At 40.0% G+C, this 21,364-nt stretch overlaps 1 pseudogene; it reads left to right on the top strand.

Annotated features, from left to right (window-relative positions):
• Positions 1–19,209: 19,209 nt before the first annotated feature.
• LOC149994449 (large ribosomal subunit protein eL32 pseudogene) lies at positions 19,210–19,718 on the top strand (annotated as a pseudogene).
• Positions 19,719–21,364: the final 1,646 nt, after the last annotated feature.

Genomic DNA, 21,364 nt, shown 5'->3' on the forward strand with positions numbered 1-21,364 from the left:
CATGAGTCTAAACAACGTTAGAATCATAGGGATACAAGAAGGAGAAGAGGAGGAGCAAGGGATAGAAAAACTGATGGGAAAAGTAATGACAGAAAATTTTCCTAACCTGATGAGAGAAAAAGAGAAAAAGTCACGCAAGTCCAGGAAGCATAGAGGGTCCCAATGAAGATGAACTCAAAAAGGCCCACTCCAAGGGACATCATAATTAAAATGGCAACATTCAGAGACAAAGAGAATCCTAAAAGCAGCAAGAGAAAAACAGCAAATAACATACAAGGGAGCTCTGATAAGGCTATCAACCGATTTCTGAACAAAAACACTACAAGCCGGAAGGGAATGATCAAAAATATTTCAAGCAATGAAAAACAAAGGCCTACAACCAAGAATACTCTACCCAGCAAGGCTCTCATTCAAAATAGAAGGTGAAATAAGGAGTTTCTCAGACAAAGGAAGACTAAAAGAATACATCTCCACCAAACCAGCATTGCAAGAGATGCTAAAGGGAATGCTTTAAGAAAAAGAAGAAAAAAAGAGAGGGAGAGGAACACAGGTACAAAGGGAAATGAATAAATATCTGTCAATAATAACCTTAAATGTAAATAGGTTAAATGCTCAAATTAAAAGACATAGGGTAGTGGAATGGATACAAAAACATGACCCATATATATGCTGTCTACAAGAAACACACCTCAGGAACACTCCTTACAGGAACTGAAAGTGAAGGGATGGAAAAAAGTTTTCTAAGCAAATGGACACGAAAAATAAAAGCTGGAGTAGCAATACTTATATCAGACAAAACGAATTTCACAACAAGGGCCATAAAAAGAGACAAAGAAGGACATTTCATAATACTTAAGGGAACAATCCATCAAGAAGATGTAACCCTGGTAAATATATATGCACCCAACATAGGGGCACCCAAATATATAAGGAAAATACTAGAAGACTACAAGAAGATATCAACAGCAACACACTCATAGTAGAGGACTTTAACACTCCATTATCAATAATAGACAGATCTTCGAAGCAAAGAAACAACAAGGATATTGAGGCATTGAACAACACACTAAACCAAATGGACTTAACTGATATATATAGAACTTTTCACCCCAAAGAAGCAAAATATATATTCTTCTTAAGTGCAAATGGGACATTTTCAAAGATAGACCACATGATAGGACACAAAACAAGCCTCAACAAATTCAAGAAAATTGAAATTATATCAAGCATCTTTTCAGACCACAATGCCTTGAAACTAGAAATCAACCTCAAGGAATAAAACCAAAGACATCCAAACTCATAGAGAATGAATAACATGATATTAAATAGTGAATGGGCTAACAATGACATCAAGGAAGAAATCAAGAAGTTTCTGGAAACTAATGATAATGAACACAAAACAGCCCAAAACCTATGGGCAAAAGCAGTACTGAGAGGAAAGTTCATTGCAATACAGGCCTACCTGAAAAGGATAGAAGAATCTTAAATAAAAATCTAACCCTACAGCTACAAGAACTATAACAACAACAACAAACAAAGCCCAGGGCGAGTAGAAGAAAGGAAATCAAGATCAGAGCAGAATTAAATGACATAGAGACTAAACAAACAATTCAAAAGATCAACAAGATTAGGAGCTGGTTCTTTGAAAAAAGAAACAAAACCGACAAGCCTTTAGCTAGGCTCATCAAAAAAAAAAAAAAAAAAAAAAAAAAGGGAGAGGACCCAAATAAACAAAATCAGAAACGAAAGAGGAGAAATCATGACTGATATTGCAGAAATATAAAGGACTGTAAGAAATTACTATAAACAATTGTATGGCAAGAAATTTGACAACCTAGATGAAATGGACAAATTTCTAGAAACATATAATCTCCCAAAACTGAATCAAGAAGAAGCAGAAAGCCTGAACAGACCAATAACAAAGAATGAAATTGAAACAGTAATAAAAAATCTCCTGGCACACAAAAGCCCTGGACTGGATGGCTTCATGGGCGAATTTTACAAAACATTTTGGAAAGAACTAACTCCTACCCTTCTCAAACTATTCCGAAAAATCCAAGAAAAGAAAAATATCCCAAACTCTTTCTATGAAACCAGTATTACCCTAATTCCAAAACCAGGTCAAGATACAACAAAGAAAGATAACTACAGGCCAATATCACTGATAAACATAGATGCTAAAATCCTCAACAAAATATTGGCAAACAGGACCCAGCAACATATTAAAAAGATCATACACCATGATCAAGTGGGATTCATCCCTGGGATGCAAGGATGGTTTAATATTCACAAATCAATAAGTATAATACACCACCTAAACAAAATGAGAGACCAAAACCACATGAAATATCAATAGATGCAGAAAAAGCATTTGATAAAATACAACACCCATTTATGATGAAAACACTCAGCAAAATGGGAATAGAGGGAACATACCTCAACATAATTAAGGCTATATACGAGAAACCCGAAGCCAACATCGTACTCAATGGACAAAAACTGAAAGCATTCCCCCTGAGGTCAGGAACAAGACAACGATGTTCATGATCTCCACTCTTATTCAACATAGTATTGTGAATTCTAGTCACAGCAACCAGACAAGAAAAAGAAATACAAGGCATCCAAATTGGGAAAGGGGAAGTAAAAGGGTCATTATTTGCAGATGACATGATAGTATACACAGAAAACCCTATAGACTCCACTAAAAAGCTACTCGACATAATAAGCGAATTTGGAAAAATAGCAGGGTACAAAGTAAATATACAGAAATCGAAGGCATTTCTGTACACCTACAATAAAATATCAGAGATAGAAACTAAAAAAAAAAAAAAAAATCCCATTTACTATAGCAACAAGAAAAATAAAGTACCTAGGAATAAACTGAACCAAGGAGATAAAAGACCTGTACTCAGAAAACTATGTAATACTGAAGAAAGAAATTAAGGAAGATACAAATAAATGGAAGCAAATACCATGTTCATGGATGGGAAGAATCAACATCTTTAAAATGTCCATATTACCCAAAGCAATTTGCAGATTCAATGCAATCCCTATTAAAATACCAGTGACATATTTCACAAACCTAGAACAAATACTTCAAAAATTTATATGGAACCAAAAAAGACCCCAAATAGCCAAAGCAATCTTGAGACAGAAGAACACAGCAGGAAGAATTACAATACGAGACATCAAACTACACTACAAAGCCACTGTGATCAAAACAGTCTGATACTGGCATAAGAACAGACATATAGATCAATGGAACAGAATAGAGAGCCCAGAAATAAACCAAGACTATATGGTCAACTAATATTTGACAAAGGGGGAAGGAGCATAAAATGGAGTGAGAAGAGCTTCTTCAACAAATGGTGCTGGGAGAACTGGACAGGGACATGCAAAAAAAATGAAACTATACCACCAACTTACACCACACACCAGAATAAACTCAAGATGGATCAAAGACTTAAGTTTAAGCTGTGACACCATAAAAGTCCTAGAGGGAAACATAGGCAGAAAATTTTCAGATATTTCACGTAGCAATATTTTCACTGATATATCTCCTAAGGCAAGGGAAATAAAGGAAAAAATAAACAACTGGGACTACATCAAACTAAAGAGTTTCTGTTCAGCAAAAGAAAACATCAGCAAGATGAAAAGGAAACCAACCATATGGGAAAACATATTTGCCAATGATACCTCAGACAAGGGATTGATCTCCAAAATATATAAAGAACTTACACATCTCAACACCAAGAAGACAGACAGACCAATTAAAAAATGGGCAAAAGACCTGAACAAACACTTCTCCAAGGAAGATACACAGAAGGTCCATAGACACATGAAAGAATGCTCAATATCACTAACCATCAGAGAGATGCAAATAAAAACCACAATGAGATACCACTTCACACTGGTCAGAATGGCCATCATCAGCAAATCAATAAACAACAAGTGCTGGCGAGGATGTGGAGAAAAGGGAACCCTACTGCACTGTTGGTTGGAATGCAGACTGGTGCAGCCACTGTGGAAAACAGTATGGAATTACCTCAAAAAACTAAAAATGGAACTGCCTTTTGAACCAGCAATTTCACTGCTAAGATTATACCTGAAAAGTCCCCAAACCCAAATTCAAAAGAACGTATGCACCCCTATGTTCATAGCAGTGCTGTTTACAATAGCTAAGTGCTGGAAACAGCCTGAGTGCACATCTGTAGATGAGTGGGTTAAAAAACTGTGGTACATTTACACAATGGAGTACTATGCAGCAGAAAGAAAGAAGGAACTCTTGCCATTTGCGACAACATGGATGGAACTAGAGAGAATTATGCGTAGTGAAATAAGCCAGGTAAGTAAAAGTAAAATACCATGTGATATCAGCTAATACAGGAGACTAAGGAATAACACAAACAAATAAACTAAATTTAACAAGGAACAGAATAACAGTTATCATGGGGGAGGGGAGAGGGAGAGAAGGGGGATAAGTAAGGGAAGGGATTAGTCAAAGAACATGTATAAATGGCTCATGGACATGGACAATGGGGGTGGATATGACTGTGGGAGAAGGGGTGCGCTGGATGGGGGGGCAATGGGGGAAAATGGGACAACTGTAATTGAAAAACAATAATAAAATAAAAATATAATTTTAAAAATAAGGACATTTAAGGGAATTTTAGGGCAACATGAAACATAACAACATCTGCATCATAGGGGCACCAGAAAGAGAAGACAGAGAACAAAGTATCAAGAACCTATTTGAAGAAATTATGACCAAAAACTTCCCTAAACTGTGGATGGAAAAAAAAAAGTCCAAGAGTGAAGAGAGCCCCAAATAAGATGAATTAAAAGAGGCCCACACCAAGACACATCATAATTAAAATGGCAAAAGTTAAAGACAAAGAGAGAATCTTAAAAGGAACAAGAGAAAAGCAGTTACCTACAAGGGAGCTCCCATAAGATTATCAGCTTATTTCCCAACAGAAACATTTCACGCCAGAAGGGATTGATATGAAATATTCAAAGTGATGAAAAGCAAGGACCTGGCAACCAAGCGTATTTTAACCATGAAGGCTAGCATTTAAAATTGAAGGAGAAATACAGAGCTTCTTGGACAAGAAAACACTAAAGGAGTTTGTTACTACCAAACTAGTATTACAAGAAACATCAAAGGTCCTTCTTGAAGAATAGAAGGAGAAGGAAAAAGAGGAGGAGGAGGAGAAGAAAGAAGAAGAGGAAGAAGGAGGAGGAAGAGGAGGAGGAGGAGAAAGAGGAGGAGAAATTGAAGATGAAGATGATGACAGAGGAACATAGTTAAAAGAATAAAATGGCAATAAATAAATATCTATCAATAATTACTTTAAATGTAAATAGATTAAGTATTCCAATAAAAAGACACAAGGTAGCTGAATGGATAAGAAAACAAGACCCACATATATGCTGTCTAAAAAGACCCACCTCAAAACAAAAGTTACACACAGCAATTCCACTTCTAAGAATTTATCTGAAGAAACTCAAAACACTAATTTGAAATAATACAGTACCCATCAGTAGATGAGTGGATCAAAAAGCTGTGGTACCTTTACACAATGGAATACTACTCAGCTGTATAAAAGAAGAGAATCTTACCCTTTGTGACCTGTAGCACTTTATGCTAAGTAAAATAAGCCAGTCAGAGAAAAACAATTACCATATGATTTCACTCATGTGTGGAACCCAATGAACAAAATAAACTAACAAAAAAACAAAAATAGGAACAGACTTGTTAGCAACAGAGAATAAACTGACAGCTGTCAGAGGGGAGGGGGTTGCAGGGCTGGGTGAAAAGGGTGAAGGGATTAAGCAAAAATGAAAACAACACTCATGGACACACACAACAGTATTGTGATTACCAGAGGGAAAGGGGTGTGGGGAGGAGGAAGAGAGTTTGGGGGAATAAATGGTGATGGAAGGACACTTGACTTGGAATGGTGAACATGCAATACAATATACAGATGTATTATATAATTTTATACTTTAAACCCATATGATCATATTAACTAATGTCACCGCAATAAATTCAATTTAAAAGGAAAAAAAGGACCATCCATGTGAGATTCTAACATAAATACTTAGCAAGACAAAGTTCTACTGTAAAGTGAAACATTCTTCTCACTTTTTCCAAGAAAACTGTTGGTTTGATAGTCATGCATATTTATTGTTTCTTTTTAAATTTTATTTTATTATATATTATTGTTTATGATATTAAAGCTGTTCCGATTTTCCCCCTTCCCCCTCCACCTACCCTTCCTCCCCAACCCTCAGGCAATCCCCACACTGTAGTCCATGTCCTTGGGTCATGCATATATGTTCTTTGGCTGCTTTATTCCTTATGCTGCACTTTACATCCCCATGACTATTCTGTAACTACTTAATTCCTTCAACTTTTTCACTCATTCCCCAACTCTCCTTTCATCTGGCAACCATCAAAATATTCTCTGTATCTATGAGTCTGTTTCTGTTTTGCTTGTTTATTTTGTTTTTTAGATTCAATTGTTGATAGATAGGTATTTATTGCCATTTTAATTATCTTCATTTTCTTATCCCTAAAGAAGACTCTTTAACATTTCATGTAGTACTGGTGATGAACTCCAATACTTTTTCTTGTCTGGGAAGCTTTTTATCTGTCCTCTTATTCTAAATGATAGCTTTGCTGGGTAGAGTAATCTTAGTTATAAGTCCTTGCTTTTCATCACTTTGAATATTTCTTGCCAATCCCTTCTAGCCTGCAGTTTCTTTTGAGAAATAAGGTGACAGTCTTATGGGTGCTAATTTGTAGGTAACTAAATGCTTTTCTCTGGTTTCCTTTAAGATTTTCTCTTTGTATTTAACATTTGGCATTTTAATTATATTGTGTCTTGGTGTGGGCCACTTTGGGTTCATCTTGTTGAGACTCTGTGCTTCCTGGTCTTGTATGTCTATTTCCTTTACCAAGTTAGGGAGGTTTTCAAGTTATTATTGTTTTCAAATAGATTTTCAATTTCTTGCTCTCTCTCTTCTCCTTCCAGCACCCGCATGATGTGAATGTTGGTATGAGGCTGAGCTGCCTCCAATGCCCCAGTTCAGTTGGAAACTACTCTGTCCAGCACAGGTTTCATAACCATGGCAGAACAAATTTATCCAGGACACTGTATTTTGTCTGGGGGAAGAAGGAGGCGGCTGTTCCCTCTAGTGGAGAAAGCACAAGACCTCTGTTCCTCAGGCTTTTTATTGAGAAGGGTATGCATGGGAGACACAAGGTCAAAATTCATAAATCATCAATAGCTTTTAGGCTCCTGGATCGCAGTTGACAGTTACAGATATAGATATCAATATAGACGGCACAGTGACCAGTCTGTCAGGGTCTATTAAACATCTTGACGCCACACTGGCGTTAGGTGCAAGGTTTCGTACATTCCTTGCTAGAGATTGTTTATAGTTAACTAAGAGATAAGAAAAGTAGAGCAAACTCCAAAGCATAATAAGCATTCTTTAAATCCAATTCCCCTGGAAAACCTCTGAGTGGCCTTCGGTTCTGTCTTCCTCACAGCCTTCCAGTGTTCTGTTGAGACTTAGAGGCTTCCTGAGGGGTGGGGGCAGCCTGCCTCACGGCTGGGGCTACAATTCCCGAAACCACAAGGAGTGGTTCCCCACATTGGTATGCTTGAAGTTGTTCCAGAGGCTGCTTATACTATCCTCATTTGAAAATTTTTTTTCTTTTTGCTGTTCTAATTGGTTGTTTTTTGCTTCCTTATATTCCACATTGCTGCTTATCCCCTCAAATGTTGATCTCTCGTAATTTGTTCTTTATTTCAGTTAGTGTATTCTTTGTCCCTGACTGGATCTTTTTTATGTTCCTGAGGTTCTCACTAAGTTCATTCATTGTGCATCCTTTTAACCAGTGTTTTCAACTCTGCAGCAAGTAGATGCTTGTCTCCATTTTGTTAAGTTCTTTTTCTGGAGTTTCGATCTATTCTTTCATTTGGACCATGTTTCTTTGTCTCCTCATCTGGGCAGCCTCCCTGTGTTTGTTTCTGTGTATTAGGTAGAAATGCTACATCTCCCAGGCTTGGTAGCGTGGCCATGTCTGGTAGAGTCCAGTGGCACAGCTTCCCCTATTACCCAAGCTGGGTGCTCAAGATGCATCTGCCATGTGGGCTATGTACAGCCTCTTGTTGTAGTTGAGCCTTGATTGTTGTTGGCATGCCCAAGGTTAGCCACTGCCTGTGTTCTGGCTCAGGTCGCACAGCATAAGCTACAAAACAATCTGCAGATGGCTGCTACTTGCACTGGGCTTGGCGGTGCCAAGGCAAGGCCACACTGTGAACCAAGGCTGGGTGCTGCTAATGCTGGGCCTGGGGCATCTTAGCCAGAGGTACAGGGTCACTGAAGCCAGATGCTGCTTGTTTGAGACTATTTAGGAAAATCTGAAGCATAGGCCAAGATAAGCCATTTGTGTGTAAAAGCCACTGGAAACAGCTTGGGTGGGCCCATAAGTAGGGTAAGGCTGGGCCACAGGTATCACCAGGGTGGGACAAACAATGTGAGCCAGGTTGATGTAGTCTCAGATATGGCACTCACCTGCTGGCCTTGTGGCTTTGTCAGGGGAAGTCTCAGAAGAAACAATGGCCTCTGCCACAACTCCTGTCTGGGAGAAAGCTGTCCCCTAGCTCTCTCCCTGATGTCAAACAATTCCGTTCCTCCCTGCATGTCTTTGATGCCGTTTAATCTGCTGCCTCCATGCTGGAGCTCAGAAATAGTGAGTTCAAGTAAGTCTGTGGATGGGCCCCTTAAGAGGAACTGCCTAGACTTCAGCAGTTTCTGTCTCCCACAGCCTCAATCTTTGCTGGTTTTTAGAGCCAGAAGTTATGGAGATTTATTCCCTCGCACTGGATCCCTAGGTTGGGGGGCCTGGTGTGGGGCTGGGACCCCCCTACTCCTGAGATACCCCTCCTGATTTTTTCTGACACACTGGGTATGGAACCAGCCTGTTCCATGTCTCTACTCCTTCTACCAGTCTTGATGTGGTTTCTTCTATAATTCTGTAGTTGTAGGACTAACATTCAGCTCAATTGTTGATGGCTCTGAATGGTGATTGTTCAATAGTTTAGTTGTAATTTTGACGTAGTTGTGCAGGGAGGTAAGCTGTGTTTACCTACACTGATATCTTGACCAGAAGTTCCCTTTATGCATTTTTAAAAAGAATACTTATAAATAGATATTTTAGGAAAAGACTGTAGAGGAAACTGAATTAATAGAATAACTATAAAAAATTTTCATTTCCTTTTCCATGTCATTGCTACATTTGATTTGAGTCCTTCAGTTTTCAGAACTTTTATGGACTTGATTAAATACACAGTTTCAATTATGTTAGGAATACATTTATTCTCTCAATTTGGGATTGTCCCAAAGAAGAGTTTAAGTAGTTGGTAGAATCTATTCTTCAGAATCTTATTCTATTGTTTCTTCTCTTTTTTCTGCTTTTCTCCTTTGTTATATAAGTATTCACTTTCAAAGTTTTTTCAAACCTTCTGGTTGAAAAAGTTTTTAGGGAACAGTTGCTGTTTTCTCCTGGCTTTAGGCAAGATATGTAAACTCACTCTGATTCTTCATTACTTTATTCAATACTTACCATGCTCAATATTTCCAGAATGGCCTAGAATTTACCCACCATACAAAGGCAAATACACTGAAATGCATAGCATTATGGTGTTTATTTCATAAAAGGTAAAAAATACTATGATATTGGAGAGAAAAATGGATTTTGAGGGGATGCAGTGAAGAGTTCTTTATTCACGTGAGAATTTCTAGACAAGTGCATAAATTTCATTAATTCATTATTCTATTCTTTACGACAATTTTCCTGAGCTACTTTTTCTATTGTGTCACACACACCTTGCCTGATAGCACTTGGCTTTTTTGGCAGCTGAACGCATCTAGGAACACAGGCCTGGCCACTCTAGACCTGTTCTATAAAAATAGAACGTGAGGCACATATGTAATCTAAAATGTTTTGATAGCTACATTTAAAAAGTAAAAAGAAGCAATTAAAGTTAATTAATTTTTTAACCAAGTATATAAAAATATTTCAACATGTAATCATATAAAGATTTGTCGGCAGCCGTCCGTCTCGAGAGACGATGGTGTAGCTTCTTAAGAGTCTATCTGCACCGCCGAGAATGGCTGTGCAGTCCGACTCGGGAGTGACACGGTATCTGTCTCCTCCCGTGTTGAATCGACATCTTGCGATGACGCTGGAGTGTCCTCTCCAGTGAAGCTGAAGCTACAGAGCCTGGGCAGGGTGATATGGAGGGTCTGCTGTTGCCCATGCAGCAGACCCCCCCTCTCTTCGCAGCTGAAGGGTCCAAGGGAAAGACGGAGTCAATACAGCTTGGCTTCAGGTGCGCCGCAGGAGTTGCCGGTGTTGACTACAACGTCAAACCGCCTTAGGGACTCCGGCTCCGGATTTTCTGTCGGGGTTTACTCCCTTAGCCTTTCCCCTGAAGAGGTATGCCGCAAGGCAGCGGAGGTTTTTTGGAGTCAGAGTTTTCCTTCTCTGATATAAAGATTATTACTAAGCTATTTTACAGTTTTTCCCTCTCAGTTTTATTGAGATATAATTGACAAACAACATTGTATAAATTTTAGATGTCGGCAGCCGTCCATCTCGAGAGACGATGGTGTAGCTTCTTAAGAGTCTATCTGCACCGCCGAGAATGGTTGTGCAGTCCGACTCGGGAGTGACACGGTATCTGTCTCCTCCCGTGTTGAATCGACATCTTGCGATGACGCTGGAGTGTCCTCTCCAGTGAAGCTGAAGCTACAGAGCCTGGGCAGGGTGATATGGAGGGTCTGCTGTTGCCCATGCAGCAGACCCCCCTTCTCTTCGCAGCTGAAGGGTCCAAGGGAAAGACGGAGTCAATACAGCTTGGCTTCAGGTGCGCCGCAGGAGTTGCTGGTGTTGACTACAACGTCAAACCGCCTTAGGGACTCCGGCTCCGGATTTTCTGTCGGGGTTTACTCCCTCAGCCTTTCCCCTGAAGAGGTATGCCGCAAGGCAGCGGAGGTTTTTTGGAGTCAGAGTTTTCCTTCTCTGATGTGCCCTGACTGGAAGATCGAACCAGCGACACTTAGCTCGCAGGCCGACGCTCAATCCACTGTATATATTGCCAAATTTTTCAGTCTTTTGTGCAAAGTATTCAAAATCTGGTGTACATTTTACATTTAGAACACACCTTAATTTGGACACTAAATTTTTATTGGAACTGATTTATCTATATTTAAATTTCATAAAACTGACAGTTGTAAAGTAGATTCACATACTATTTCAAAGTTTTCCAATTGATGAATCAAGTATTATTTTTTTAATTTAAATATAAATTTGTTACAATGAAATAAATTGAAAAATTCAGTTCCTTGGTTGCACTAGCCACATTTCAAGTGCTAGGTTTTTGGACAGAGCAGAACTAGACCCTTTTACTCAAAGCATGGTCCAGAGATCAGCATCAGTGGCATAACGTGGGACCTTGTTAGACATGCAGATTCTAAAACACACTCTAGACTTCTGAATCTAGTTTCCCAGGGTTCAAATGCACATTAAAGCTAAAAAGGAGGCTCCAGACTAGTGGTCAGTAAAGTTTTTCCATAATGGGCCATGTGGTAAATATTTAGGCTTTGCGGACCACAGACAACTTCAACTGCATATTCTTCTTTGATTATTTTTTCACAAACCCTTAAAAATAATCCTTAGGTCATGGGCCACACAAACACAGACTGCAGGCCACATTTGGCAAAAACAGGCTGTAGGCAACATTTGACCTACAGGCCATAGTTTGCTAATCCCTGTCTAGACTGTAACTTCTAAAAGAGCAAAAGAATCTGCAGCCCTTTTTGGTCAACCAGTTACCTGGTATATTCTCATTATAACAAACAGATGTGATGAAAAAGATACCATAAATTTTACAGGGAAATCTTGCCATTACTATCCAAATGTAAAACATGTACCCTCTGACTCACACATTGCACTTCTAGACATCTATTCTACAGAGACATACAATTTCGCACACACACACACACACACACACACAGAACATGACAATTATATATGTCCAAGGATATTAATTCCAGCATTGTTTCTAAAAGCAAAATATTAAAAATATAAATGTCCATCAATAAATATTCTAATAAATTATGATATCTTCTTTACCACAAACACTATAAAGTTGTTAAAAGAAATTACACACACACACACATACACATATAATGACATGAAAGTATGTCCAGGATATATTGCTAATTGAAAATAAACAAGTTTCAGAACAGCATGTTTTCATTTTAAAAGTTGAAAACACACATATGCAAACATGTATACATGTAACCCAAATTATCCATAGGGAATAAAAATTGGGATAAAGATGCAGAAAGGACAGTGAACTTTCACTTTTTACTCTATACATTTCTATATTACATTAATATTTCAATAGGCATGTACAATTTCTGTAATAAAATAATAAAAGATGGCTTTAATTTGTGGGTATATGACTGATATCTTACTTTACACTTCTTTCTGTTCTCTCCATTTATAGTAAGCCTACTAAGCATATAGTCAAAAAATTAATTACATCAGTCATTTCTATTTTGGTAACATGGGTTAGAACTCCACGGAGGGGAGACATAGTCAAGATGAGCCCAATATTCTGCAGTTCTTTTTCTCCTTGAAAAAATTTTCTGATTCCAAATAGTAGTAGGTGAGGTGCCAAACACAAAGCAGTATCTAGGAAGCTGGGAAACCAAGAAGAACTTTTGGGAAAATTTAGACTTTCAGTTAAAATCCTGAAAGGTCTATACTCAAAAAAGGGTAAACTGGAAATATTCTCCCCTCTCAAAAAACTGAACACAAGCTTAGATTCTTTTCAATCTCAAACTAGATTAAGGCAATTAGCTCTTAGTATATGTGCTGCTGAAGCAAGCACAAAGGTAATTAACTCTTAATTTTGCCTGCCAGGAAGCAAAACTAAGTCTTTTTGGAAGGAAGATAATATACGACAGAGTTCCAAATTATCTACATAATTTGTCACACATAGTAACTTGTATTCCATCTAAACTCATCAGAATGTCAAAAGACAGTATGCAATAACCAAAACCAAGATAAAATAGACAATAGATAGAAAAATAGATAGCAATAAATAAAATTTTAAAAAGACAAAATAGATAGTGGATAGAAAATAGTAGAAGCAGACCCTGAAGTCATCAATATACTGTGATTATCAGAAATAGATTTTAAAACAACTGATTATGGCCTAGCTAAAACAATAAGGCAAGAAAGAAAATTAAAGGCATAATTATAACTTCTGGTCAAGATGGTGGAATAGGTAAACATGGCTTGCCTCCTCAAACAACCACATCAAAATTACAACTAAACTATAGAACAACCATCACTCAGAATGGTCAGAAATTGAGCTGAATGGAAGTCAGGCAACTATGGAATTAATGAAACCACATCCATTGGACTGGTAGGAGAGGCAGAGACACAGAATGGGCTGGTCCCACATCCACGAGTAGTGGATAAAAAGTCAGGAGAGCCCTGGCTGGTGTGGTCACTGGCTCAATTCCCAGTCCAGGCACATACCTGGGTTGCGGGCCAAGTCCTTGGTTGAGGGCAGGAAAGAGGCAATCACACATTGATGTTTCTCCCTTTCTTTCTCCCTCCCTTCCCCTGTCTCTAAAAATAAATAAATAAAATCATTTTAAAAAATTGAGAGGGATATATTGGGTGTGAGGAGTCCCAGCACCACACCAGGCTCCCCAAACTATGATTCAAGTGCCAGGAAGATAAGTCCCTATAACTTCTAGCTGCAAAAACCAGGAACTGCTGGTGTCCAAAACAGTTCCTCCCAAAGAACTCACACATGGACTCACCTACTCAAACGCACACCCTCTGAGCTCCAGCACAGAGGTAGCAGCTTGAAAGGCACCAGTGGCATACAAGGAGGAACTGAAGTGTCTGGCTTCAAGTTGACAGTGGGAGGACAGCTTTGTCTCAGACAGAAAGGTGGGCAGAGGCCATTGTCCCTTTTTGAACACTCCCTGCAAAGAGCCACAGAGCCAGCAGGCAAGTGCCATATCTGAGACTCCATCAACCTGGCTCACTTTATGTGCCTCATGATGAGATTCCCTGACACCCAAGTTACAGGCCCACCCAAGCTATTAACAGTGACTTTTCCATATGAATGGCTGGTCCTGGTTCATGCTTCACAACTTTCTAAATCCTCTCAAATAAGCAACAACTGGCCTCAGTGAGCCCCCTTCCACCATTCCTCTTGCTAAGTGGCCCCAGGCCCAGTGCTAGCAGCAGCCAGCCTAGATTCACAGCTTGGCTTTGCCTGGAAATCTCCAAGCCCAGCATAAGTAGCAGCCATCTCAGATTGCTTAATAGCTCATGCAGGGTGGCCCTGGGCAAAACACAGGTGGGGGCTGACCTTGGCCTGCACCACCTGGGAAACCCAGAGGCTGTGCATCCAGTGAATAGCTATAGACCACATTGGAGCATCACCACGCTGCCCCAGCACAGCTGATTCTTGATGGAGGGTCAGGTTTGTTGTCAGAGGTCACAGCCAGTCCTTGCAACCGACTGGCCTGGATAAATCCCTCCCATTGACCTGCCAATAGCAATCAAAGCTCAACTACAAGAGGAGGGTATACTCAGCCCACATGAAGGGTACACCTCAAGTACCCAGTTTGGGTGATAGGGGAGGCTGTGCCACTGGGCCCTACAGGATACCTACTACATTAGGCCACATTACCAAGACATGGAGTCAAAGGAGCGCTACCTAAAACATAGAAACGAACATAGAAAGACTGCCCAAATGAAGAGACAAAGAAACATAACCTAATTGAAAGAATAGATCAAAACTCCATAAAAAGAACTAAACAAAATGGAGGTAAGCAATTGATCAGTTAGAGTTCAAACCACTAGTTATAAGGATGCTCAAGGAACTTAGTGAGGACCTCAATAGCATAAAAAAAGATCCAATCAGAAATAAAGGATACACTAATTGAAATAAAGAACAATTTACAGGGAAACAACAGTTGAGTGGATGAAGCCGAGAATCAGATCAATAATGTGGAACATAAGAAAGCAAAAAACAACCAATCAGAACAACAAGAAGAAAAAAGAATCCAGAAAAATGAGGATAGTGTAAGCAGTCTCTGGGACAATTGCAAGTGTTCCATTTTTGCATCATAGGGGTGCCAGAAGGAGAAGAGAAAGAGCAAGTAATTGGAAATCTCTTTGAAAAAGTAATGAAAGAAAACTTTTCTAATTTGGTAAAGGAAATAGTCATGCAAGTCTAGGAAGCACAGAGAGTCCCAAACAAGATGGATGCAAAGATGCCCACTCCAAGACACATCATAATTAAAATGCTAAAGCTTAAAGATAAAAAGATAGTCCTAAAAGCAGCAAGAAAAATGCCCTTACCTACAGGGAAGTTCCCATAAGACTGTCATCTGATTTCTCAAATGAAACTTTGCAGGCTAGAAGGGACTGGCAAGAAATGTTCAAAGTCATGAAAAGCAGGGACCTATAGCCAAGAATGCTTTACCCAGCAAAGTTATCATTTATTTTTTAAGGTATTTGTTTCTGTGTATTAGGCGGAGAGGACTTGACTGTGTTTTGGTAATAGGGACTAATGTAGTAGGTGTCCTGTAGGGGCCAGTGGCATAGTCTACCCTATCACCCAAGCTGGGTACTCGAGGTGCACCCTTCATTTGGGCTGAGTACACCCTCCTCTTGTAGTTGAGCTTTGGTTGCTGTTGGCAGGTCAATGGGAGCGATTTACCCAGGTGAGTCAGTTGCAAGGACTGGCTGTGACCACTGACCACCAACCTCTGTGCTCCATATGGGATCAGCTGTGCAGGGGCAGGGTGCTCTGACATGGTCTGTAGCTGTCCACTGGGTGTGCTGGCCCTGGAATTTCCTGGGTGGTGCAGGCCAAGGTGAGCCCCCACCTGTGTTTTACCTGGGGCACCCTGCCTGTTCTATAAAGCAATCTGAGATGGCTGCTACTTGTGCTGGGCTTGGAGATTCCCAGGCAAAGCCAAGCTGTGAACCTAAGCTAGCTGCTGGTAGTGTAGGGCCTAGAGCTCGCTGAGGCCAGCTGTTGCTTGTTTGATAGGTTAGGAAGTTGTGAAGCATGAACCAAGACCAGCCATTCATATGAAAAAGCAGCTTGGGTGGGCCTGTAAATTGGGTGCGGCAGAGTCTCTGGGGAATCCAAGGCGGGTCAAACAGATATAACCAGGTTGAAGGAGTCTCAGACCTGGCACCATCTTGCTGGCTCTGTGTGGGGAGGGTTTAAAAAAGAGACAATGGTCTGTGCTGGCCTTGATGTCAGACACTTCAGTTTCTCCCTGTATACCACTGGTGCTTTTCAGGCTGCTACTCCTGTACTGGAGCCCAGAGGGAGTAAGTCTTAGTAGATGAGTCCGTGTGTGAGTTCTTTAAGATGAACTGCTTGGGGCTCCAGCAGTTTTTTCCATGGACTCAATCCCCGCTGGTTTTTGCAGCCAGAAGTTGTTAGGACTTATGTTCCTGGCACTGGAACCCTGGACTTGCGGGCCTGCTATGGGGCTGGGACTCCTTGCTCCTAAGACATCCTTCCAAAATTTTTATCCAGTTTTTATCCACCACACATGGGTGGGAGACCAGCCCATTCTGCATCTGCGGCCCTCCTACCTGTGTCAATGGATGTGGTTTCTTTAATTCTGTAGTTGTCAGACTTTCATTCAGCTCAATTTCTGACAGTTCTGACTGAAGGTTATTTTGTATTTTAGTTGTCATTTTGATGTGGTTGTGTAAAGAGGTGAGCCATGTCTGCCTATGCCACCATCTTGACTGGATCCAGTCCAAAGCTATCATTTAAAATCAAAGAGCACATAAAAGAGCTCCCAGACAAGAAAAAATTAAAGGAGTTCATCATTACTAAACCATTATTATATGAAATTTTAAGGGATTTATTTAAGAAAAAAATCAAAACTATGAAAAATAAAATTGCAATAAATATATATTCATCAACAATTGAATCTAAAAAACAAACTGAGCAAACAAGGACAGAGGCAGAATCATGGATACAGAGAGCGTTTTGACAGTTGCCAGATGGGAGGGGCATTTGAAGAAATGGGTGAAGAGGTGAGGGGATTAAGAGGTACAACTAGGTGGTTACAGAATAGCCATGGGGATGTAAAGTCGTCGGCAGCTGTCCATCTCGAGAGACGATGGTGTAGCTTCTCAAGAGTCTATCTGCACTGCCGAGAATGGCTGTGCAGTCCGACTCGGGAGTGACACGGTATCTGTCTCCTCCCGTGTTGAATCGACATCTTGCGATGACGCTGGAGTGTCCTCTCCAGTGAAGCTGAAGCTACAGAGCCTGGGCGGGGTGATATGGAGGGTCTGCTGTTGCCCATGCAGCAGACCCCCCCTCTCTTCGCAGCTGAAGGGTCCAAGGGAAAGACGAGTCAATACAGCTTGGCTTCAGGTGCACCGCAGGAGTTGCCGGTGATGACTACAACGTCAAACCGCCTTAGGGACTCCGGCTCCGGATTTTCTGTCGGGGTTTACTCCCCTAGCCTTTCCCCTGAAGAGGTATGCCGCAAGGCAGCGGAGGTTTTTTGGAGTCAGAGTTTTCCTTCTCTGATGTGCCCTGACTGGAAGATCGAACCAGCGACACTTAGCTTGCAGGCCGACGCTCAATCCACTGAGCCAAACTAGCCAGGGGGAGGATGTAAAGTACAGCATAGGAAATGGAATAGCCAAAGAACTTATACGCATGACCCATGGACATGAACAGTGGTGTGGGAATTGCCTGAGGGAGTGGGGGGTGCTAGGTGGAGGGGGACAAAGAGGGAAATGTTGGGATAACTATAATGGCATAATTGATAATATATAATTAAAAAATAAAAAATTTCCCTGGCTGGTGTGGCTCAGTGAATTGAGTGCCAGCCTGCCAACCAAAGGGTCACCAGTTCGATTCCAAGTCAGGGCACATGCCTGGGTTGAGGGCTGGGTCTCTATTTGGGGGCATGCAAGAGGCAACTACATATTGATGTTTCTCTCTCTCTCTTTCTCCCTCCCTCCCCCTCCCTCTAAAAATAAATGAATAAAATCTTTTAAAAAATAAAATAAATAATTAAGAAGGCATAATTATAAGAAATAAAACATGAAAGTTTTATTATTCATAGACAATATGATGGTGTATGTTTGAAATCCAAGAGAATCTGCAAACTTAGAATTTACATGTGAATTTAAAGAAAATTCAATTTTTTTCTTTCTGTATGCCAGCAACAAATACATTAAAAAGTCACATATAATAGCATAGAAAACAAGTCAAACAATAAAGCTTTTAGAGAAGAATACAAAATAATATCTTTATGACCTCAAAGTAAGCACAGGTAAGAAAAAGCAGTAACTATAAGAGAATATAATTGAGAAATTTGACTATATTAAAACTTGAAACTTCTGTCCATGTAAACAGTATCAGGAAAGTGATAACATACAAAGTGGGCAAAGATATGTGCAATATGTAAAGCTAACAGACTCTACAGAGACTGTACGGAGATCTCCTCCAATAAGAGAAGTTCAGACACCTCAGTAGAAAAGTGGGTAAAATACTTGAAAAGACAGTAATAAAAATGATATCTAAATATTGACTAAACATATGAAAAAATGCTCGATTTCATTAGCCTTTGTGAAAATACATTAGAACCATAATGAAATATACTACATATTCACCAGGATGGCTAAAATAAAAAAGGGGGGAAATATTAAGCGTTAGTCAAGATGTGAAGCAACCAGTACTTTCATTCACTGCTAGTGGAATTATAAATTATGGCAACCACTTTGGAAAAATCGTTTGGCAATACCAACTATAGCTGAACATATATATTTGTTCTACTTTTAGCTCAGAAATGCATATGTGTTCATATATATATATGTGTGTGTGTGTGTGTGTGTATACTAAAATATTCCCTAGCAGCACTATTTGTAAAAGCTCCAAGCTTAAAATTACCAAATGCCAATTAATCATTGAATTGATAAATAGATGAAATACTATATAGCGATAAGAATAAATTATCTATAACCAAACAATATGGACAAATTTCACAAAAATAATGTTGCACAAAAAAAGTCAGATATGGCCTTTCTTCGGCGCTGCCTACGGAGGTGGCAGCCATCTCTTAGTCGGCACCATGGCTGCCCTCAGACCCCTCGTGAAACCCAAGATTGTCAAGAAGAGGACCAAGAAGTTCATCCGGCACCAGTCAGACCGATATGTCAAAATTAAGCGCAACTGGCGGAAACCCAGAGGTATTGACAATAGGGTGCGTAGAAGATTCAAGGGCCAGATCTTGATGCCCAACATTGGTTATGGGAGCAACAAGAAAACAAAGCACATGCTGCCCAGTGGCTTTCGAAAGTTCCTGGTCCACAACGTCAAGGAGCTTGAAGTGCTGCTGATGTGCAACAAATCTTACTGCGCTGAGATTGCTCACAATGTCTCCTCAAAGAACCACAAAGCCATTGTGGAGAGAGCGGCCCAGCTAGCCATCAGAGTCACCAATCCCAATGCCAGGCTGCGCAGCGAAGAAAACGAATAGACAGACTGTGTACACATTGTATTTGTGTTAATAAAACCATAAAATTCTGCAAAAAAAAAAAAAAAAAAAAAAGTCAGATATGAAAGAGGACATATGAGGGAGGCTCCAAAAAACCACGTAATTTATTTATTAAAAATTGTGTATTTATTCTTATATGTTTAAACTTCAAACCCCTTCAAAGTACTTTCCATTTGATGCAATACACCTGTCAAGACGTTTTTCCACTGCTCAAAACAGCTTTTGAATTCATAGATTTTTTTTTACCTTTTAGTGCTTCTGCTATTTTTTGTTTCCCCACGTCCATATCAGCAAAATGTTTCCCTTTGAGGACTTTTTTCATCTGGGGGAAGAAAAAGTCACTTGGGGTGAGATTGGGTAAATAGGGTGGGTGGAGCATGAGGTCATGCTCTTGTTGTGCAAAAACTGCTAAAGCCCTAGCTGGTGTGGCTCAGTGGATTGAGTGCTAGCCTGTAAACCAAAGGACCACTGGTTCAATTCCCAGTCAGGGCACATGCCTGGGTAGCAGGCCAGGTCCCCAGTTGGGGGCACATGAGAGGCAACCTCACATTGGTGCTTTTCTCCATCTCTTTCTCCCTCCCTTCCCCTCTCTAAAAGTAAATAAATAACATCTTTTAAAAAAACACTGCAGATCACTCAGTGCGATATGGGCAGGTGTGCTCATAAATCACCCATCATGAAATGAGCACAGGTATTGAAAGAGTCTTCAAAAAAATTCACTGAAGCCAAACCCAGCCTCTCACAACAATGCCAACTGGTACACTGATACAGATGGGTTCCTAGAACATCCACCTAGCGGTGGAAGCCTGTACTACAAGGGGCCTGCCTTTCAGAAGATAATTTCAGGGGGGTTTTGCATCCCCCCTCATATATAGTTGGTAGCTTCTAACATGGGCCTCAATCCTGTTGCCTTCCAGTATTCATTCTCTTGTTTAAAATCCTCCCCTTGAGTATGGACGACACCTAGTGATTCACTTATAATGACTGACAAAAGTGAGAAAATGTAAATTCTGAGATTAAGTTGAAAAATTCTCTGGCTTCCATCTTGGGCCCTCTCGCTCTCTCGTTCTCTCCCTCTCACTCTCCCCGCCCCCTCATTTTCTCACTGTGAGAAAAACCTGTTGCCATATTGTGAGCTGCCCAATGGAGAAGCTCATGTGGTAAGGAACTAAGGAAGACCCCAGTCTAATAACCTATAAGGATTTGAGTCCTGTCAACAATCTGCCACCTGGACATCTGAGCCTTCAGATGAGGCCACAGTCATAGCAGACACTCTGACTGCAAATTCATGAGAGATCTTGAGCCAGAGCTGCTCAACTAAGCCATGTGTGGATTCCTGACTAACAGAAACTATAAAATAATCAATGTTTGTTGTTTTAAAATGTGAAATTTTGGGTTGATTTGTTATGCAAAAACAGATAACTAATATGCCATCTGATTCCATTTGCTAGGCAAATACAAATATAGACAAAACTAGTCAGGATAGTAGTTTCCCATAATAAGGGTTAATAACTAGAAGGGAGAATGAGTAGGGTTTCTTGAATGTTGATTAAATTTTATTTATTGATTTGGGTGCTGGATACATGGGTGTGTTCGGTTTGTAAAAATTTACCAAGATGTACACTTAAGATATGTACACTTTTCAGTATATATTTGTGATGGTTAATTTTATGTGTCAACTTGA

The sequence above is a fragment of the Furipterus horrens genome, unplaced genomic scaffold (assembly GCF_987537825.1).
Source record: "Furipterus horrens unplaced genomic scaffold, mFurHor1.1.pri manual_scaffold_13, whole genome shotgun sequence".
NCBI classification, from domain to species: domain Eukaryota; kingdom Metazoa; phylum Chordata; class Mammalia; order Chiroptera; family Furipteridae; genus Furipterus; species Furipterus horrens.